This window comes from Bubalus kerabau, chromosome 5, assembly GCF_029407905.1.
Source record: "Bubalus kerabau isolate K-KA32 ecotype Philippines breed swamp buffalo chromosome 5, PCC_UOA_SB_1v2, whole genome shotgun sequence".
Classification (NCBI taxonomy): Eukaryota; Metazoa; Chordata; class Mammalia; order Artiodactyla; family Bovidae; genus Bubalus; species Bubalus kerabau.
In genome coordinates, this window is record NC_073628.1 from 13,115,744 (window position 1) to 13,139,397 (window position 23,654).

At 42.8% G+C, this 23,654-nt stretch overlaps 1 pseudogene; it reads left to right on the top strand.

The window, feature by feature from the left end:
• The first annotated feature begins 10,701 nt into the window (after positions 1-10,701).
• Positions 10,702-18,583, top strand: LOC129654160 (pregnancy-associated glycoprotein 1-like; annotated as a pseudogene).
• Positions 18,584-23,654: the final 5,071 nt, after the last annotated feature.

The window sequence follows — 23,654 nt, forward strand, 5'->3', positions numbered from 1 at the left end:
CCTCAGTGGTGAAAAATTGAAAGTGTTTCCCCTAAAGTCAGGAATAGGACAAGGGTGCCCACTCTCATCATTACTATTCAACAAAGTTTTGGAAGTTTTGGCCACAGCAATCAGAGAAAAAAAAAAAAAGAAATAAAAGAAATAAACGGAATCCAGACTGGAAAAGAAGAAGTAAAACTCCCACTGTTTGCAGATGACATGATCCTCTCCATAGAAAACCCTAAAGACTCCACCAGAAAATTACTAGAGCTAATCAATGTATATATTAAAATTCAGGATATAAAATTAACACACAGAAATGCCTTTCATTCCTATACACTAATAATGATAAAATAAAAAAGAAATTAAGGAGACACTTCCATTCACCATTGAAATGGAAAGAATAAAATACATAGGAATATATCTACCTAGAGAAACAAAAGACTTATATATAGAAAACTATAAAACACTGGTGAAAGAAATCAAAGAGAACACTAATAGATGGAGAAATATACCGTGTTGATGGATCAGAAGAATCAATATAGTGGAAATGCATATACTACTCAAAGCAATCTATAGATTCGATGCAGTCCCTATCAAGCTACCAACAGTATTTTTCACAGAGCTAGAAAAAATAATTTCACAATTTGTATGGAAACACAAAAAAGCCTTGAATAGCCAAAGCAATCTTGAGAAAGAAGAATGGAACTGGAGGAATCAACCTGCCTGACTTCAGGATCTCCTACAAAGCTACAGTCATCAAGACAGTATGGTACTGGCACAAAAACTGAAATATAGAACAGTTAAACAAAATAGAAAGCCCAGAGATAAATCCATGAAACTATGGACACCTTATCTTTGTCAAAGGAGGCAAGAATAAAAAAAGGAGAAAAGACAAACCCTTTAACAAGTATTGCTGGGAAAACTGGTCAACCACTTGTAAAAGAATGAGACTAGAATCCTTCCAACACCATACACAAAAATAAACTCAAAATAGATTAAAGATCTAAAATTACAACCAGAAACTATGAAACTTCTAGAGGAAAACATGAGCAAAACACTCTCCGAAATAAATCACAGCAGGATCCTCTATGACCCAACTCCCAGAGTATTGGAAATGAAAGCAAAAGGAAACAAATGGGACCTAATTAAACTAAAAAGCTTTTGCACAATGAAGGAAAGAATAAGCAAGGTGAAAACACAACCTTCAGAATGGTATAAAATAATAGCAAAAGAAGCAACTGACAAATGATTAATCTCAAAAATATACAAGCAACTCCTGCAGCTCAATTCCAGAAAAGTAAATGACCCAATCAAAAAAATGGGTCAAAAAACTAAAGAGACATTTCTCCAAAGAAGACATACAGATGGCTAACAAACACATGAAAAGTTGCTCAACATCGCTCATTATCAGAGAAATGCAAATCAAAATCACAGTGAGTTACCATTTCACACCATTTAGAATGGCTGCTATCCAAAAGTCTACAAACAATAAATGTTGCAGAGGGTGTGGGGAAAAGGGAACTCTCTTACACTGTTGGCGGAAATGCACACTAGTACAGCCACTCTGGAGAACAGTGTGGAGATTCCTTAAAAAACTGGAATTAGAACTGCCATATGACCCAGCAATCCCACTGCTAGGCATACCTACTGAGGAAATCAGAATTGAAAGAGACACATGTACCCCAATGTTCAGCACTGTTTATCATAGCCTGGACATGGAAGCAACCTACATGTCCATCAGCAGACGAATGTATAAGAAAGCCATGGTACAAATACATAATGGAGTATTACTCAGCCATTAAAAAAATACATTTGAATCAGTTCTAATTAGGTGGGTGAAACTGCAGCCTATTATACAGAGTAAAGTAAGCCAGAAAGAAAAACAACAATACAGTATACTAACACATATATACGGAATTTAGAAAGACGGTAATGATAACCCTATACGCAAGACAGCAAAAGAGACACAGATGTGTAGAACAGTCTTCTGGACTCTGTGGGAGAGGGAGAGGGTGGGATGATTTTGGAGAATGGCAATGAAACATGTATATTATCATATGTGAAATGGATTGCCAGTCCAGGTTTGATGAATGAGACAGGGTGCTTGAGGATGGTGTACTGGGATGACCCAGAGGGATGTGGTGGGGAGGGAGGTGGGAGGGGGGTTAAGGATGGGGAACACATGTACACCTGTGGCAAATTCATGTCAATGTATGGCAAAACCACTACCGTATTGTAAAGTAACTAGCCTCCAATTAAAGTAAATCAATTTATATTAAAAATATTATCATAGAGAAATCAGTGAGGTCTCAGGGGAAGCAGGACATGAAAAAGGATGAATCAGTCTGGGTTTGATATCATGCAAGTCATGTAGAGGGAAGCTACAGCCTGTTTTCATAGGGAACTTGGGACATAAGTTGTGCCTCAATGGTAGCCCAACCCAAAACTAGGGAGCTGGGATTTCAGCCTTCCACTAGAACCTCCCTCTCATCCTTCAACTAACACAGAACTGGTGTCTCAGAGCCTTTGTATTAGATTCTCCAAAGACAAATCAAAGGTGACACTAGAAGCAAAAAACCAAAGCTCAGGAAAATGCAACCTCAGAAAATATCTTGATTTCTGCACCCACTCTGGCATCTCCAGCATCATATCTGGAATCCTGTGAGTTTAAAGAACTCCATGAGTCTGTAGACATAAGTGTTTTTCAAAATTCAGCTTTTAATTTATATAGGAGTATAGTTAATTTACAGCACTGTATTAATATTAGTTTTATGGGAAATTAATTCCTTATACATGCACATGTATCCATTCTTTCTTAGTTTTTTTCCCATACAGGTTATTATAGACTATTGAGCAGAATTCCTGTGCTGTACAGTAGGTCTTTTTTGATTATCTATTAAATTAAGTAGTATGCAGATATTAATCTCAAACTCTCAATTTATCCCTATCCCACCTTTCCACTTTGGTAACTACAATTATTGTTTTGATGGAGGGAAGTGTCTATACATACTTTTGGGATCAGGGTCAGTGCTTGTGAGAGTGGAGTAGCCAGGGAAAGCAAGCCTGAGACAGACTCATTTGAGACGATGCTAAATGTTGAGAAGGGCCTGGCCATACAAAAAGCTGGGAGAAAACTATTGTAGATGTAGGAAGTAGCCCCTGCTAAGGACCAAGGTAACAAAGCTTAATAAATGGCTACCCTTCCACTCCCAACCTTCCTTCCATGCTTGGAACTTGGCCTACAGGTCAAAACCATGACCTCATCCCATGCTTCAGTTGTGAGTTAGCAGCAATGAGCCATGTCAGCCTTCCCAAGAAGGGAGAACATGGGGCTATCACGAGGCTGAATATGCTCTGGACTCAGGGACGTTTACACAAACTGGTTATCACCAGGAGCATCAGGTCCTAGGGGCAGCACCAGTGCCTCTGACTAGCTCCATGTACTTGTTCTTAGGAGTAGAAACACAAAGGAACTGATAGAACAAAGAAACAAGTAATGACTCTTGTTTCATCTTGCCCCATGTGATTCCCATGATTCTTTGAACACATTGCTCTCTGTCCAAAAACTCTTTCCTCTATTCCTTCTTCAAAGGTGGCTTGTGCATAACATCAGCACCTGACTCTGAAGTCTGGTGGATGGAATTCAACTCACAGTCTGCTGGGACCCAGAGAAGTCCAGCCTTGTCCTGTGTTCCTGTCCTTTTTCTCCAACCAGATTCATAAAGCAAAGTCCTGAAAAAAAATAAGTGTGATTATAACCCTCTCGAGGCCTTTGAATCTCCAAGGTATATATATTGAGCATCAAAGAGGGAACACTTCTGTTTCATCCAGGCTAATCTCAGACCCTAGCTGCGCTCAGCCATGAGTTCCCTGAGGAAACATAAGACATTTATCTAAGTTATATGAAGGCTGAGAAAGGAATACTTCTCACTTGAATGCAGATGCATGTTATCCAGTCACCCAAGGTCTCTGTTGTGTGAATGAGGAGCGGGAGCTCTTTGGATTCTGAGTTGGGAGTGAGTCAGTCACCACCTGCAAGACTGCCTCCTGGGGTGACTACAGCTGGGGCTCCCCCACTGTGCTTGAAACCCAGAAGAAACAGCCCTGAATATTGCTTTCCTGCTGCTACATGGAGGCAGGGCTGCTGATAAAATGGGAACCAGACTTGAGGGGAAAAGGGAAAGGAACTTCCACTCTGGTGCTTGCAGACATCTGAGACCTACCCAGCAGTGGATGCAATTGAGCTTTCTCTCATCTTTCCCTTCCTGGGAGTCTCATAGCCTAGGAACCATAGTTCCTGGGTCCTAAGTCTTCACTAAGTTACCTGCAGCCTTAAGGTGAGTCATACACCCCAGGGTTCAGTTTCCCATCTCTTGGATGAGGGAGACTGGACTTGCTCCAGAGCACTTGTTCCAGACTGAAGCTCAGTGCCAATCAGTGGACAAGTGGCTCAGAGGTGGGTGTTTCTGAGGAAGCTGAGCCTGCCTCTGGTGGGCAGGGGGCTGTAACTGTCTGGTGATGTTCATGGGTCCTGGGCTCAGGACTGGGAGTGGTAGACCACTTGGCACACAGCTGCTCTGACACTGAGGACCTTAGAGGCCTTGCCCCCTGGAACTTACCATCATTTGGGTTCTGTGGGATGAGATCAGGTAGTTATAAGTCAGAAGTTACCAATAGGAAAGCTTGTAGATTCCTTAGCAGAACCCAAATTAGGCTAATGAATCATCTCTCCTAAAAAAACAACAACAACAACAACAACAAAAACTCTGTGAACAAGATATGCCAGGACTCTTAGACACATTTTGTAGTATTTTAAATACTATTTAAAGTAGTTCATCTTTTGGATGACCTGCCATTTGCTCTTTGGTTTGGGATGATACCCACTGTTTGACTGGAGTCAAAAGGCTCCTGGGGGAGGCTGTCCCTCTCCCCGTGACTCATTTACAGTGAGTACAGCTCTATCCCCTCCACATTTGGAGCAGAAATTAAAGCAGGAAGGACAAAACCTCCAAGTTTAACAGGAAGACTCAGGTAGGTCTTGCCCTCAGGTAGGTGCTATTCTTTTCCCAGTGCTTCTTCCTTCCATCCTGTGTCCTGGGCAACCTGCCCAACTCCTGGTTATTGGGTTCTGAATTCCTCCTCCCTCCTCTTGCAAATATCCATGCAGCCCCACTTGTGGCTTCCTGTCTACCCAGGCCCAATCCCTCACATGCAGATGGCAGTAAAGAAGGGAAAACCAAGGAAGGGTCTGCCCAGTTCATTCTTTCTAAAACTGTCTGCATTCCTTCTGCTTCCAGACCCTGTCCTGAATCATCAATATCTCCACTAGATGACTCAGCTTAGCAGGGTAATAGAGATGCAGATGGGGGGGGCAGTAAGGTTGTCAGGTGTGGGGGATGGTTTTCAGATGACAAGAGATGAGTTGGAGTAAGGAGCATGTTGTCCTCCAAACATTCATTCATTGGGAACCTGCCTGAATCTGCTATCTTGGGCTCTTCAGGGTATCTTTAAGACAGAAATTTCAAAATGTACTTGCTATAAACTTTTTACTACAAATGATTTCTAACATAACAAATATAATAAAGAAGAGTGTCATGAACCCTATATTTTATCATTTGGCATCAATAACTACAAAACTAGCCTCTTTGTCCCACAGGTTGTCATAGACTGGAGACTATGCAACATCAAGGTAGTGGCCAAATGAGTTCCCAGTAAAGACATTCATGACTTGCAACAGGTCTTTCTCTTCTTGCTATGTCCTCATTTGTGGTGGGGGAAGGGAAGGAAGAAGAGGGAGAATAAGAGAGAAAAAGAGGAAAAGGCTAATCCCATCATGAGGGACCACCATCAAAACCCCATGTCAACTTTTGTACCTCTCAAAGGCCCTACTTCCTAAAACCATCGCATTGGGAATCTAGGGTGGACACAATTCAATCCTTATCAGCTATGCAAATCTGTTTTTAAATCAAGACAGACTGTCATTTCATTCTCTCTTTTACTTCTTATTCATTTTTACTGAAGTGTTTTAGGGACAAGATGAATATTTCACAAAAAATGCATAATGAGTATTTGGGGTAAAATGATAGGATGTGGAAAAAAATGCTAATTTGTTTCCAATAAAATTAACATCTAATATCCAGTCCATGTACAAATTTCCCTGATTCTCAAAAAGCAGTTTTCACAGTTTATTGAAATAATGTAGTCATATGTTGCACTTGGTTGTTCTTTTTTAAGATGAAGCAACTGTTCCTCTTCCAATTTTAATGCCATTTATTTGTCCAGAAACTGGGCAGAAGCAGGGTTGTTTGTCTTACAGAATGTCCCACTCTTGGGTTTAGAGGAGGAGTCCACAATACCAGCACAGTGGGTCAGGACCAGTACCAGTCCTTGGTCTATTAGGAACCAGACCTCCACAGAAGGAGGTGAGCTGCAGGCCAGTGAGTGAGGCTTCATCTGTATTATAGCTACTCTCCATCACTCTCTCATCACCCCCAGAAGGGATACCCTAGCTTATTTTCCTGGAACTTTTGTAGTTATATAACCTATGCTTAATAGAAACAAAAATAGCACAAATATTGTTGAATTTTTTCCTTTCTCAGTGCTCAGAATGTTGAGCTGGTGCCCTAGCAATCTATCACAGTGACAAATTAGATGTTGCCTATTAACATTTGGACACATTCAGCCAGCTTAAATTTCAATATTAAAAAAGTAAGATCATGGGATCCAGTCCCATCCTTCATGGCAAATAGAAGGACAAAATGTGGAATTAGTGACAGATTTTTTCATCTTAGCCTCTAAAATTACTGTGGATGCTGCCCGCAGCCATGAAATCAGAGGACATTTGCTTCTTGGCAGGAAAGCTACGACAAACATAAACAGTGTGTTGAGAAGCAGAAACATCATTCTGCCCAACAAACTGGTAGATGTTTGGCCTTTTCATTTGGATTCCTAAACTTTCTGTCCAGTCCCCACTGGTCTTTGAAGTCCCTTACCTTTCTGGTCCTACACGATTCCCAAGTTTATTTTGTGAATTTCTTTACCCAGTCTGAAATCAGCCATCAAGTTAAGAATCCATGCATCGTCTGATGGGAAATGTATTTAGAAGGTACATGTTAGACCTCAGAATAGTCAATGTTATCAAGTTGTCATTGCCTGCAGGCTTTACAGTAGTCAGAGTAAGAAGTATACATTTTTCTTAAAAAAATAAAATAAAAATAATTAGTTGGTACAAACATGCTTTCAGTTCAAGATTTAAGACAGCAGGGTTTGAATTAATGTTCTTTATGTTATGTGTGAAACTCTATTTCTAGCCACTGAAAGTCTTATTTCAGAACATTAGTTTTAATTATTGTCTTGATTTTACCTCTTACCATACATATGATTCTCTCACAGTAACAGAAGTTATGAGGAACAATAAGTTGTTGAATATAGTTTCAGATTTCTTTCCTGTTTTTCTTTTGATTTTCTTTGGTTTTGTTTTGGATGGACAGTTTTGTTTTCCCTTAGAAGATATTCCACTCTGAATGTAGTCATAATTCTGAATTTTAAAGCCACTTAAGTAATGTGTTGTTATGGGCAGCTAGCTACCAACTTGATGCAATTAGATTTATCAGTTTCTTTGTTCTCAATTTGTTCAGTTCAGTTCAGTCCTTTCAGTCATGTCGGTCTCTTTGCAACACCATGGGCTGCAGCATGCCAGGTTTCCCTATCCATCACCAACTCCTGGAGCTTACTCAAGCTCATGTCCATCGACTTGGTGATGCCATCCAACCATCTCATCCTGTCTTCCCCTTCTCTTCCTGCCTTCAATCTTTCCTAACATCAGGGTCTTTTCTAATGAGTCAGTTCTTCCCATCAGGTGGGCAAATAATTGGAGCTTCAGCTTCAGCATCAGTCCTTCCAGTGAATATTCATGACTGATTTTTTTTTTTTTTTAGGGTGGACTGGTTTGATCTCCTTGCAGTCCAAGGGACTCTCAAGAGTCTTCTCCAACACATTTCAAAGGATGTATATTTGTGTCATTTTTCAGTGATGTAATGTTCCTCCTGTTGGGATTTAACCACCAGAACTGAATTTAAACAACATGAAAAATGAGGATTAAGTCACAGTGCCCCATCTAAACTCACCTGGCAAAAGGAGAGGCTCCTGTTGTATTCAAGGGACAGGGATGGATAGATCTCATGCAGGAATAGGCCCTGGGAGTCCTGGATGAGTCATTAAACACGATTGTCTTTACTTTGGCTGCCACAGTTGTTTTGTCTTCTTGAATTGGGAAGACATTTCAAAATCGGTTTTTGTATGTTTGGTTTGGCAGACAAAATTTTTCATGACATAGACCCTATGGGAAAAGTATATCAGAAATATATCCATTTATCTTCAGCAGTTAAATTTTGTTGGTTTGTATGTCCCTGATGATCTTTCTTTATAAGTAGAAAGGAAACACACATGTTCAGTATGCATTCAGTCTCTTTGTAAATCAACCAACGTGAATTAAATTCCTCCCTGTCGCCACTGCACTCCCAACTCTAGGCGAGAAATAAAAGCCTGCAGAGACTGAAGAATAATTCTAGCACATTGCTGTAGAGATTTCATTCCCACTGTTTTTTGGGGAAAAAAATTAGTTGCTAACATTAAAATCAGTAGATTGTACATAAATATCCAAACTTCGGATTCTCTTGAAAACATGGTTGACTGACCTGCTTTCCAGCATGGGTGGAGTGGAGGAAAGGCTATTCCCAGTGGTAAGGCCTGTGTGGCCCAGTGTTCAACATGGCCACCTAGTCCTAGTATCATATCTCCTGCCTCCTGGAGCCATGAGTTTGTGGGAACTAGACTGCTAGCTTTCTTAAGATAAAGACTACTTTTGTCTTCATCAACTTTGACTTTGAAGCTTTTAACCCAGAACCTAGCACACAGTTCTTCCTTGTATGTTTGTTGGATGCTATAAAATATCTTGTGGATGCTATGACATTTTTTTCAATACTGAAAGCATGCAATTGAAGGACTTCTCTGCCCTAAATCTTTGATGCAGACTGGCATCATAGGTGCCCCTGATGTCTGCCATTAGACCCAATCCCTAAAGCCAGTTGTATGTCCCTGGGCTGTCCCTGAAGTCTTCACTTTGCCATTTGACAACTTATCCTCCTAGCAATCTCTTCTCCAATGAAGACAGCAATGCATATCTCATGAAGTGGCTATGAAGATGACATGAAGCCACAAATGTAGAGCATGTCCCTTAGTATCCATTTTTATGATGTTCTTAACAGTTTTTTTTTTTTTCTCCAAGTAGTCACGGTTCTCCACCTTCTTAGATGTCCATGCAGATTAGTTTGATTTTCCAGCCAAACTTCAAGGAAAAGATTACAGTTCAATTTTCTGTATTTTGTGAAGCTCCAAAGTCCACTCACCAAGGACACTGATGAAGGTAAAGATTTTATCAAGACCTTTGTTTTTCTTCAGACCTATTATTGGCCTAAAGAGCTAAACTAGGGCATGTCATAGCATATATAACTAGGGGCTCCCGGTCACCACTACATGCTAAGAATCTGTACTTCCCTGAGTACTTGGAGCCAGGAAAGAAGCATGAATTGGCTTGAGCTCCTCAGGCTGGTGGCCTTCTCAGATTTCAGAGTCATTTAATTATGGAGACTGTAAGCCACATCATCTTCCTTTCTGTGATTTTTCTTTTCATCTGATTATTCTTCTACTCATCGGGTTTAGAACAGAATGGAATATTTCCCTAACAATCTTAAAGTTCAACCCTTACTTATTGATAAGTACTTTGTTATAGAAACTGTGGGACCCAAGATTCTTGGTGTAGATTTTCATAGTTGCGCAACTCTGGGGTCCAGTCATGTCATGCCCTATTGAAATTTGAACTCCTTGCAATTGCTCAGTGCACAGTCAGTGCAGATATAGGTGTGGTCCTGTGGAATAGCACTTTTCTCCCTTTTATTTAGAATGTCCTCTTTGTTCCCTCTCTAATTCAGTGTGTATATGTCTATGTCTGCATCTCTGTATCACTATCATTTATCTCTCATTTATATCTCATTTGGAAGTCTCTGTGAATGTATTTCTCTCTGTATTGTTTTCTTTTAATTTTTCAATTGACTCATCCTTCCTTCTCAAGCTTCTACATTTCCCTAACTTGTTCCCTATCTCCTGGATTCTTCTTTCAACTATCTCATCTCTTTCAACTTGAAGAAAAATTGAGAGATCTACTTATACATTGTTTTATATCTGACAAGCAGTGTGACCACAGCCAATTCACAAACCTCTTGCATTTCAAATTCCTCCCTTGTAAAACAGGATAGGAATTCCCCTTCTACTTCCTTCCCTGAGCTTCTATGAGAAGGATACAGTGGGATGGCAACAGCAGTGCTAGTTGCTGTCATTGTTGAGACTTCCTATTTATCAGGCACATTATATCCATCACTTCACTATCCCCACGATATCCTATTTGGAAGGTTTGAATCATTATATTCACCATTTTACTGAAGGGGAGACTGAGACTCCACATGATCATATGGCTTACCCAACATTACAGAACAAAATCTTTACTCAAACATATGTCATATGTCTTTCCAATGGAATATGCTGAAAATTCTTATAATAAGGTGACTCATAAAAATGATTAGAAAATACACAGTGCCATTACAATGACAGTTATAGTTTAACACTGACAGGTAATTGTAGCATCTTCTTTGTTTTCTTTGTCAAATGTTCTGTGAAAGAATACCTCTAAGGAAAGTGAAGACCATGAGAAATATCTTCAGTGAAAAAAATGCTGAACAATTTCCTCAAGGAACATGCTTACAGACTCTCTCAGATTTCTTCTCGTGGCTCAAATATAACTATTCACCCCCTAAGGAACATCATGGATGTGAATGTTTTGGGAGGATGGTGCTCCACAGAGCCCCCTGGCGCTCTAGCCTACCACTGGGGCTCATCTGGAGATGCCACGTGGGATGCTGGGGCTGGGGCTCCTGCCAGAGGCAGAAACACTGGGCAAAAGGTGCCCCACGCAGAGGAGAAGGCACTATCATCTTCTACTCTTGTCTTGGTGACTGGGCCCAGAAATTACCAGGTGGCAGGTAAGCATCCATTTCTGTGTCAAAGATGTGTCATTAGTTTGAGGGAGATTGTTCCTTCTGAGCAGAAGGCAATGACAACCCACTACAGTCCTCTTGCCTGGAAAAACCCAAGGACTCAGCCGCCAGGTAGGCTGCAGTCCACGGGGTCACTAAGAGTCAGACATGACTGAGTGACTTCACTTTCACTTTTCACTACCTGAATTGGAGAAGCAAATTGCAAGCCACTCCAGTGTTCTTGCCTGGAGAATCCCAGAGATGGTGGAGCCTGGTGGGCTGCTGTCTATGGGGTTGCACAGAATAGGACATTCCTGAAGTGACTTAGCAGAAGCAGCAGCAGAAGTTCCTTCTGAACTAAGGGAGTGAACTAGTTACAGATGAAGAGTGAACCATCTCTGATCAGAAGATAGTACCAACTGCAAAGCAATTGTGAATAACCAGGCAGAGGAATTCAGTTTCCACAGTACAAGAACCACAGCTGTAAAAAGTTACTGAACCCATATTCTGTGTAAGGCCATAAGAATCTCACACAGTGGTTACTGTTTTTTGATTAGAAAAAAGGACTTATTTTGTCTTCAAGAATGCCCATGCCAGTCTGAGAGATAGGCAAAGAGTAAATACATGTCAAATGAAAAGGTCAACTGTTTGCTGTTGATTGGATGTAGTCTGAGTTTGGAGGGAGTGGCTGGGGTTGATCAAGGACCTCCTGGAGAAAGGGGTCATAAGGCTGGGTTTGAAGAGACTACAGAATTTCTCAAATGAAGGCACCAGGACATCCCTGGGTGTCCAACAGTCCTGGAGACCCAGTGGTTATGTCTATGGGCTTCCCATGCAGGAGGTACAACTTCAATGCCTGGTCATAGAATCAATATCCTGCATACAATGTAGCATAGGAAAAAAAAAAATAAAATGCAAGCACCTGTGTGATCAAAGGCTGTGAGCTTCACAGTGGTTGGAAAGTGATCTCAAAAGATATATAGCACCCAGAGGGAGGCAGCAGTGTGGGATTGAGGGTAGCCAGTTCTGCACTAATCGACTCCCTCCTTCTCCCTGTAGGTGCAATATAAGGGTAGCATCACCACTGGAACACCCCCTCAGGAATTCCAGGTTATCTATGACACAGGCTTGTCTGACTTGTAGGTGCCCTCCCTCTTAGCCCAGACCAGCCTGTTGCGAGTACAGACACCCCCTACCCAGACCATCCTTCACTTGCCCTGCCGCCCTGTTTCTACCCTTGGCACCTGATGACACTCATCTCTTATGTCTGCAGCTACACAAATTAGGTTCAGACATTACAAGTCTTCTACCTTCTGGCCTACCCAAAAGACCTTCAGCATTGCCTATGGATCTGGGAGCATGAAGGGATTTCTTGCTTATGACACTGTTCATGTAATGTGTAAAGAGAAGCTGAGTCAGGAATGGCTATTGAGTGACCCCGGCTTGCAAAACAGATGCAGGACCATCTGGCAGGACCCTTCCTAGCCTAACTCCCATAGATATTGGCCATCTTACACACAGGATCCTGTCCCTGGAGAGGCAGTGCCCATGGTGACACACAAGCAAATGGATAGCTAACTCAGAGAGTGGCTTGAGGTGTGGACTTGCAGCTCCTCTGCCCATGAGCTGTTCAAGGTTCATTTTTCTGGGAGTGATAAGAGGGGAAAAAAAGCACCCACCTTTATATTCACAGACTGTTCCAGGCACTTTCAGGTAATAATTGTTTTAATCCTGCAACAACCCCACACAGAAGGTAGTCTGATTAGCTCATGAGACGTATGAGGAAACTGAGGTGCAGACAGCAAGGGCCTTGCTGAGGTCACACATGTGATAAATGGTGGAGCTGGGTTGGCTTTTCAGGATGGAAGTTTCTGTAAGGTGTTTAGGGACAGGATAAAACTGATCTGGGGACCCTGGGGGCAGTCAAGGGCTTCAGGTACCCATAGTGGGAAACTGGAGGCCAGAGATGTCAAGGGGCCTAATAAATGAGTTCTCACTCTAGGGTGCTTTTGAGAGTCTCATAAAACGTATGGCCTGCCTTCCCAAAGTACTTGAGTAGTTCCCCTCTCTGTCTTTCTCATACACACTTGCACAAATACACACATATCCCCAAAAGTGAATTTCCCAGGCAGTAGTTTCATAGATCCCTGCCAGCATGATTGTGTTTTCGGCTTCTGTATTCCTGGACAGATGCAGAATCCACAGTACCTTACAGATAATTCAGTCCATTCCTGTCATTAGGTCATAGTGATGCCAGAGAAGGCTACCTTGCTCTCGACTCATTTTGTCCACAAGGAGGCAGCAATGGATCCTGGCCTGCCTCTTGGTTGCCCCACCTGGACAGAAGCCACAAGGCCAATTTGACTGATGCAGTGGGTGTTTTTCAGAGGGGCAGATGTTTTAACATTCACAGCTTCTCACGGATGGAACCCAAATTCCTCTCCCAACTTGGTCTAACTGTCTGAGGTCCACAAAAGTCAGAGCCCAGCCTCAATTCTTCTCTGAGGATTTAATGACAATGCACCAGTCCAGTCCTAGCCCCACTTCACATATCTGTAAGTGGGAATACTCTTTTCTCCCACAGACTGGGGACCTTGTAAGTACTGATCAGCTGTTCAGTCTAAGCGTTGTGGAATATGAGTGTGAGGGTGCACCTTTTGATGGTGTCTTGGGCTTGAAGTACCCCAACATATCTGTCTTTGGAGCCATCCCCATCGTTGATAAGCTGAAGAATCAAGGTGCCATTTCTGAGCCTGTTTTTGCCTTCTACTTGAGCAAGTAATTTTGAGATGGACAATACTTTTCTCCAAATTAGCTTTAAGATGCTTTCAGTTGCACGAAAATTATCGAACACATGATAAAGAAGAATCCTGAGAGATAATCTAACCCAGGATAAATATAGCACCAGGGCTGTACCTGGCTTCACCACTGGCTTTTATAAATAACTTTTTATTGGAGCACAACGCTGCTCCTGGTCTCAAAACCAGTAACTTGGTCTAGAGGGGTGAGTGAGGAGGAAGACAAGTGGAAGGCAACAGGAAACAAGTTGGAGGAAAAAGCAATACAATTTACTTTTGAATTTATAAGGAAGGTAGGAGAAGGATGGTGGATATCTTTCCTTCCTCATTAGCATTCCACTGGGAGCCCAGGACCAGCTACCCAATTTGCAGGAGCTAGGGAAAATGAAAGTGTGGGACACAAAACAAATATGTGGGACCCCTTGTTCAAGAATTATGAAGCATTTCAAGACAGGGAGAGCAGAGGTGGGGTCCCTTCTGAGTGTGGAGCCCTTTGAACAGTAGAGGTCACAGGCCAATGGAGCCAACTCTGAGTGATCTGAACCCACACCCTTAGAACTCCCAGGATTTGATTTTCCTGAAAAAAGGACAAGCTGGACAAGGGAAAAGCCAAAACACTTCAGCACTGTGTCCTTTGAGTGTGTATGAGCACTCAGGTCGCAGGAAGTAAGGTATCTTCAGAAGTTATAGTGGGTGGAGCCCAGCAATGTGACTCAGTTTCTAACCTCCTCTGTGCCACTCATTAGCCAGTAACGGACTTCAGTCTGGATCTCAATCACTTCTAGACTTGATTTCTGCATCTGTTCATGGGGACTTATTAGGGCCTTGATTGGTGGACCAGCACAGCTCTAAGATAGTGCTGTTGTTACGGTCCTCCAAGGATCCCCCCCCTTCTCTTCTCTTTACACATGCAGGGAAAAAGGCAGTGTGGTGATGTTTGTGGGGTGGATAAATCCTACTACCAGGGAGTGCTCAACTGGGTACCATTGATCCATGCAGGTGACTGGAGTATACACATGGACCGGTAACCTCTCCCTCTGAGGGTCAGCCCAAGTGATGCTGCTACTATTGTACATGGACACAGACAGACATACAAAAATACATTCTCAGACACACAGTCACACAGACATATACACCCCCACAACGACACAGACACACAGACACATGGAAACACACAAGCAGACACACAAAAACATACACAGAGACACATATAAACATGCATAGCTAGTCAGAGACACACAAGCACTCACAGAGACACATACAAACACATATACAAACTAAAACACAAGTAGATAGATATACAAACAACCCATGGGTTCATAATCCCCAGGCATTCTGACCAGGGCTCTGACGTGGGTCCTAAAAGGGTCCGGAGAGGTCTGTGCAGCTGGGAGAGGGCTGCACCCACTGCACTGTGAGGCTTGGAGCATGATTAGAGGACTCTACAGTGTGGTGAACAGAGGATCAGGGAGAATTTCTCCACCCTGAGCAGAGGTATAAGATGACCAAATGTTCAGGGCTACCTGGGACATAGGAAGTTCTCAGTAGAGATAAATGTCTGTTTAAAAACAGGGAAAGTGCTGAGCAAACATGGAGAACTGGTCTCCTAAGGGAGCAACTACTGAGTAGTGTAGAGAAATTTACTGAAGTCATAAGATGTGAAAGCAACTAATAAAAAAGACACCCCATGTTCATGGGCACACAGTAGGGCAGGGGCTATAACTGAGAATCAGGAAGGTGGAATCCAGGAGTGACCTGAGGACAAGAGGCATAATTGATAGGATTCTGTTTGATACCCTCAGACAAAAGCTGACCCGTCTTTTGGAGTTTCTGTGGGCTAGTCATGTATTTCCTGGCCAGGATCTCAGGGTCTGAGCTGGTTGTAGGAGCAGTGCTGGCAGACACCCTCTCCCAGAGGAGCCCCTCTCTCCTACCACTATGAGAATCTGCTGCCCCAGTGAATCTCTATCTTCACTCTGCGATTGACCCGTTATTTGTTTCCCACCAGAAACAGCTCTCTGGATGTTTCTAATTCATTATTTTCAGTCTTCATTCACTCACTAAACAGACAAGCCTTGGGCATCCACTGTGTGCAGGCACTTTAGGGAGGCAATGAGAATAAAACTTGCCCTCACATCTAAGAAGGCAGATGCATAGGAAATGAAACACACACATAGTGAATTGGACTTTGGTACATACTAGACATGAGGAAGTGTCTACAGAGACTGTCAAGAAAGGAGATTGATGAACACCCGGGGGAAACACTTCCATGAAACCATGACAATTAAGCTGGAATCTGGAAGATGAGAAGAAATTTGCTAGTCAAAGTGGAGGGGGCTCCTCTAGGAAGGAAGACCAGCTTGTGTCAAGGTGCAAAATAGCCTGGTGTATTCAACTACTGTATTTAAGAATGTCAAGGAAGGGGCCGTGTAGGGAGCAAAGGAAAAGAGGGCAAGAGACAAAGGGCTGTTTAGAAGACAGTCGGGAAGGGGGAAGCTCTGGGGAGACTCAGAGTGACCTTGATGCCTGCTATTCACACTGTCTCTCAGCATCTCCATGAAAAGAAAGGTTATTGCTTGTTCTGGTGGCTGTGAGGCCCTTGTGGATACCGGGACATCACTGATCCTTGGCCCAAGAAGACTGGTCAATAACATCCAGAAGCGCATCGGTGCCATGCCACAGGATTCTGAGGTGAAGATCATGCCCCAGGGTCCCTCCCAGTCTCCACACACAAGACGGATCTCCAGGGCCAACCTCTCTCCCTCTGTCTCTAACAGCACTACGTTTCATGTTTTGTGGTCAATACCCTGTCCACTATTATCTTCACCATTGATGGCATCAACTACCCCGTCCCAGCTCAACCTACATCCTCAAGGTGAGGGAGAACCCTGAGAGGTGGTTCTCAAATAGGAACTTGCAGGAACCCTTGGGCTGCTGTGGGGAGGAGGCTGCCCTCTGCACTCCATCTATCACTATTGCAGATGCTGAGCCCTGGGGCTGGCCAGAGCCTCCCACAAAAGAAACCACTTGAGAGTAAAGGGTCATCTGGGACACTGATAATCCTGAAGTAAATGTGGAGACACCATGCCACGCTGGCATGGTGGGAGTCACAAGGAGAGGGGATCACTCAGGTCTTCAGTGTTCAAATAGCTTCAGTTCAATCTGAACCCTCAGATGGAAGAACATGGGAAGTCAGCTCTAGCAGTCCTTGAAATATGTCATGTGACAAGGAGAATGGCTGGGGACAGTCCCATTGTGCTGTCCCACCATAGGGATTAACAGTCTCCCTTCTCTTCTTGCAGTTTTCCTGGCTTGGATGATAAATTACATGGTCACCTTAGTTCTCAGATGCATCTTCCCCTAGCTCTGGCCTGGTGCCCCCTTTGTGAGTCAGGCTACCTGACCCGTCTGTGGGGAGGCTGGATGCTAATGTGAATAAAGGGTTCACAGTGACTGCTCAGCCCTGGCACAGGGTGGAGGATTCATGTCAGCTCCCTAGGGGAGGTCAAAGCTGGCTGATGGGCTCAAAGAAGACTTTGAGGTAGGGAGGGAATTTCAGGAATTCTAAAGCTGTAAACTCATGGAGCCATGTGGAGGGTTGCTTGGTTCTAGGCAAAACTGCACTTGATTCCATGCAAATGGAATCCCAAGGTGCTCTGCACTGGGGCACTGGGGACTTCCTCGAAGTGATGAGGGCTACAGACTGACCGGTGGAGAAGGGAACCAGAGTATGTTACCCAACCAAGCCTGTAGTGGCCAAAGAGGGTGAGTGTGGGCCTAAGGAGGCTTCCAAGAGTACCTGAGTTAAGTCTTCAAGAAAGTTTTGTGGGCACTGCTCTATTTAAGATGGATAACCAACAATGAGTTACTGTGTAGCACAGGGAACTCTGCTTAATTATATGACAAGCTGTATGGGAGGGGAATTTTTGGGACCAGGATTCATGGATACATATGTTTGAGTCCATATACTGTCCACCTGAAACTCAGAATGTTGTTAATCAGCTATACTCCAATACAAAATAAAGTTTTTTAATAAAGTATGGATTGTGGGGATGCAGGAGGAGAACCAGCATTCTCTGCAAAGAAAAAAAGGAGCAGGAATCAGAAGGAAAGAAACAGGGAGAGAGGAGAACTATGGACACTCTTTTTCTTTACTAAAATTTTTATTGAAGTGTGGCTAACCTCCAGTGTTGCGTTATGTTCTGCTGCACTGAGATGTGACTCAGTTATACACATAGAGAAATATATATTCTTTTTCTTATTCTTTTTCATGTGGTTTATGACTGGATAGTTAATATATTTCCTTATGATCTTCAGTAGGACTTTGTTGTTTATCATCCTCTGTATCCCCAACTCCCAGTCCTCCCATCCCCCACACCCTTCCTCATGGCAACTTCATGTTTTGGCCCTTTTTGGTTGTGGATGAACTCTCATATCCCCTGTTAATGAGAAAATCCCTTGACACTTACCGAAAGAGGGAAATAAAACCAAGAATTGTGCTGGGTCTGATATTTGTGGGAGTCACAGGTAAGGGCTCAGGCTGACTGGTGTGTGTCAGCCTCCCCCAGAATTCTAGAGGCCACTGCTATACCACCTTTATTGGGAACAGAGTGAGGACATCTAGAGAGACCTGGATCTTGGGTGATGTCTTCCTGAGGCTGTATTTCTGTCTTTGGTTGAGGAAATGACAGGATTGGCCTGGCACAGGCAGTATAAATGCTTGGTGTGGTTTAGGAATTAGTAAGGCTGCGCCGAGCAAACACTAAATCACACTTAGGGTACTCCTGCCCAGAATGCTGGTGAACTGCATTTGGTGGTCTTCACACTCTGTTCTCAATAAAGAATAAAGGGTTTCACTCCTAATGGGGGTGAAAAAATCCAGTGTCTCTGTTTCTGTCTGGGAGTTGTACAATGATTGAGAAGGATCTAGAACAAAGTCTGAATCACAGTTGAGAGGAGCCCACCTCCAACTGGCTTCAAGGAAAGGTGAGACTCAATGAAATGATTCTGGGAATCCAGGACACAAGACTCAGAGCAAATACAAAGATCTCAGTGACTGGACACAAGAAATCAGAAGTCATCAGTTCTCTATTTCACACCCTCGCTCTTTCCCATCCCTCTTCTCTGATGGTCTTAGCCTGAAAACTTTCTTCCTTAAGGCATCTACACTTAGTGAGGGAGTCCAAGCTACCTGCCCTAGGATTTTACATCCTGAAGGCATCTCCAATAAGGAAAGAAAAGATTGAAGAAATCAGAGATCGAGGGTGTTCTCTGAATGACCCACCTCAGATCACATGTACAGTCCTAGATCAGCGATCCTGGCAGGGCCATAGGGTCCTATGTTTGGCTTTACATGGTCTTGTGGCCCTGACCCAGCAGCACACATGATTGTCAATTTCCTCCAGAACTACACGACTGAAGATTGGGAGAGGCAGCCCTATAGATAACGCCTGGAGGGTGTTCTAGGCCATGGAAGAGTTTGTGATGACCCACCAACTCCACCACATCCTCATTCAGAGGAATTATAAGGGGTAATGAAATAGACTATCTTCATCCCATCTCATATGTATTTATCACTGGGCTTCTCCTCCAGGGGAGTTTGGGTGAGGTACTTCATGCAGAGCTGGTTCCCTTTTCTCCCACACCCATTCACCAGCTCTCTGCCACGTATGCCTGCTCTGTCCTTTTCAGTCCTACTTGGTAAGTGGTGGTCCCAGTGGATCCCTGAACCATCCCCCTCCTCCAGGGCCCAGAATGACCCTTCCTTGACCTCCATGCTGCTGGGGAGAATGCAATGCATGTGTCAAGAGACATAGGGTACACAGAGCCTTCAGCCTTTCTGAGCTTCTCCATGGGTGGGCCTATAAACTGATTGGAGCTGCCATGGTTAGGCACTTTTGCAGTGGAGTTCTTTCCACATGGAGGCCCTCAGTGCATGCCTCTGCTGAGACAGCAGGGATCAGAGGTTGATTTCCTTTCAGATTAACTGCTTTGATCTTGTTGTATATGGGACTCAAGAATCTTCTCAAGTACCACAGTTCAAAAGCTCAATTCTTTGGCATTCACCATTTCTTATGGTCCAGATATCACATCTGTACCTGATTACTGGAAAAACCATATCTTTGATACTACAGAACTCTGTAGCAAAGTGAGTCTCTGCTTTTTAATACACTGTGCAGATTTTCATAGCCTTTCTTCCTTCCAATGAGCAAGTGTGTTTTAATTTTGTGGCTGCAGTCAAGGTCCATAGTGATTTTGGAGCCCAAGAAAATAAAATCTGCCACTGTTTCCACTGTTCCCTCATCTATAGGCCATTAAGTGGTGGGACTGTATGCCATGAATGTTGAGTGTCTTTCTGTGAATAGTTTACTGAATGTTGAATTTAAGCTAGTTTTTTTTTCATCTCCTCTCCTCATCAAGAAGCTCTTTAGCTCTTTTTTGCTTTTTGCTGTTAGGGCAGTGTCATCTTCATATCTATGTATGTTGATACTTCTCCCAGCAATCTTTATTTCAGGTTGGGATTTATCCAGACCAGCATATTGAATGATGTATCCTACATATAAGTTAAATAATCAAGTGACAATGTATACCTTGTCATTCTCCTTTCCCAGTTTTAAATCTTTCAGTTGTTCCGTGTCTGATTCTAACTGCTGCTTTTTGACCTACATAAGAGACTTGTTAGGAGAAAGGTAAGGTGATCTGCAACTCCCATTTCTTTACGAATTTTCTACAGTTTGTTGTGGTCTACACAGTGAAAGGCTTTAGCATACTCAGTGAAGCAGTTGGAAATGTTTTTCTGGGATTCCCTTATTTCTCCATGATCCAATGGATGTTGGCAATTAGTTCTCTGGTTCCTCAAACCAGTTTGTATATTCTCAGTTCATGTACTGTTGAAACTTACCTTGAAGGATTTTGAACATTATCTTGCTAGCAAGTGAGATGAGCACAATGGCATGATAGGTTGAACATTATTTGGAATTGCCTTTTGTTTCAATTGGAATGGAAACTGACCTTTTCCAGCACTGTGGCCACTGCTGAGTTTTCCAAATTTGCTGACATATTGAATGCAGCATATTTACATCCTCATTCTTTAGGAATTTTAAACAGCTCATCTGGAATTTCATCACCTTCCCTTTCTTTTCTTGTAGTGATGCTTCCTAAAGCCCACTTGACTTCATACTCCAGTATCTGGCTTTATGTGAGTGACCACAGCATCATCCATATCCTGCTCATTATGGTGATTTTTGTATAGTTCTTCTGTGCTTTCTTGCCACCTCTTCTTAATCTCATCTGCTTCTGTTATGTCTTTGGTTTTTCTGACCTTTATTGTGTCCATCTTTGCATGAAGTGTTACTCTGGTATCTCCACTTTTCTTGAAGAGATCTATACTCTTTACAATTCTATTGTTTTCCTCTAATTCTGGTACTATTCACTTACGAAGACTTTCTTATTTCTCCTTGCTATTCTCTGGAAGTCTGCATTAATTGGGTATATCTTTCCCTTTCTCCTTTGCCTTTCACTTCTCTTATTTTCTCAGCTATTTCTAAGGCCTCCTCAGGCAGCCACCTTGCCTTGTCACCTTTGTTTTCCTTGAGGATGGTTTTGATGATCACCTCCGGTACAATGTTACAAACCTCCATCCATATTTGTTCAGTCTAACAGACCTAATCTCTTTAATCTATTTTTCATCTCCACTATATAATCATAAGGGATTTGATTTAGGTCGTAGCTGAATGTTCTACTGGTTTTCCTTACTTTCTTAAATTTAAACGTGAATATTGTTTGCTTCTGCCTAAGCATTGCTTCCTGATCACCACCCACCACTCCCAGTGGGTGTGGAGCAAAAACATACAATTTGAGGACTGTTACCCTGGGTTTGTGCTTGGTTTTTCACATGCTTAGCTGTGTGAGCTTGATCAAGTCTCTTAACCTCAGTTTTCTCATCTGGAAAATGGGCACCAAGATGATGATTACACCTTCTAGATTGCATGTGTGCCTGCAAAGAGCAAGTGGCCCTGAGAGGGCTTTCTGGGTTCCTGAGTCTGGAACAAATATGAATTATTCTGCCACCTGGGAGAAGGAAATCTTCTGTTTAGAGGTTATGGCTGCCATCCGCAAGGCTAAATATTGATCTGTTTCTGAACCTGGACCCAGAACTCTGACTGAGCCTATGCTTCTGTTTTCTGGGCTCACATAAGAGCTAATGATTACTGTCTCAGATTACTCCCTTCCTCAGCCTTACGAGTCAGCCTTTCCTTGTCAACTGCTTCTCCCCTGAAATCACACTGCAAGGAAAGTTGTAAAAGCTCTTGCTCTCTTGTGAGTTTACCACATCTCCAGCGTAGCAAGAAGTAGCTGTTATGGCTACTTTTCATAGCAACAACTATGGCAACCTGTACAGTCCAATCTCAGCCTGTTAAGTGAATCTTTCCCCATTTGGCCCCTCATGTTTAAAGTACCTATAGTTGCCTTAGTAATCATCCTATGCTTGCTGTTTAATGTCAAAATGTGTGTGGATCTGATGGAGTTTTCCTTCCCAAGCATAATTCCAACCATGCAATTAAGTAACCAAACATTTAGTCATCTAACTACCCACAGGAATTCACAAAAGCAAACCACCCATCATGCATTTCTTGCTTGCCCCAAAACACCATTGAACTGATCTACTGAAACAATGTGATACATTGTCATGTACACTCCAGAAGAGACACTTTTTCTCCGGATTTGTTTTCCATCTAGTGCAGAATGTCTGCCATAAGCCTGGCCTTCCAGCAGGTAGTCACCTAATTTTTGCAGACTCAGCCCACTCCAGATTCCTTCCACATCCCTCAGTAAAATCTAAAGAACAGACTTAGTCAAAGTTCTCACTCCTGCAGAAAGCAGTTTTTTGGTTTTGGTTTTTTTTTTTTTTTTTTTAGAAAACAATATTTGGTAACACATTCAAAATCTTGTGCTCCTTGCCTTGGATTCAAGGACCTGCACCAGAGAATGGGAATCCTCCCCTTCCACCTAAATCTTTCACCCCACTCCCACCAGGGCCACAGGCTTGACTGGACCCCAAAGACTTCTGCCTGCTCCCTGGTGTCCTCTGTACATTAGTTCAGTTCAGTCTCTCAGTCATGTCCAACTCTTTTCTATATCATGGGGTGCAGTATGCCAGGTTTCCCTGTCCATCACCAACTCCCAGGGCTTGCTCAGACTCATGTTCATCAGGTTGGTGATGCCACCAAACAATTACATCTTCTGCCTTCCCCTTTGCTTTCTGTCTTTAATGTTTCCCTTCATCAGGGTCTTTTCTAATGAGTCAGTTCCTCCCATCAATTGCCCAAAGTATTGGAGGTTCAGCTTCAGCATCGGTCCTTTCAGTGAATATTCAGGACTATTTCCTTTCGCATAGACTGATTGAATCTCCTTGCAGTCCACGGGACTCTCAAGAGTCTTATCCAACACTACAGTTTAAAAGCATCAATTCTTTGGTACTCAGCTTTCTTTATGGCCCAACTCTCACATCCACTCACGATTTCTGGTAAAACCATAGCTTTGACTATACAGACCTTTGCTGGTAAAGCAATGCCTCTGCTTTTTAGTATGCTGCATGGTTTTTCATAGCTTTTCTTCCAAGGAGCTAGTGTCTTTTTTTTTTTTTTTTCACAACTGTGATCACTATCTACAGTGATTTTGGAGCTCAGGAAAATAAAGCCTGTCACTGTTTTCACTGTTTTTCCAGGTATTTGCCATGAAGTCATGGAACTGGGTGCCATGATCTTCATTTTTTGATCTGTACATA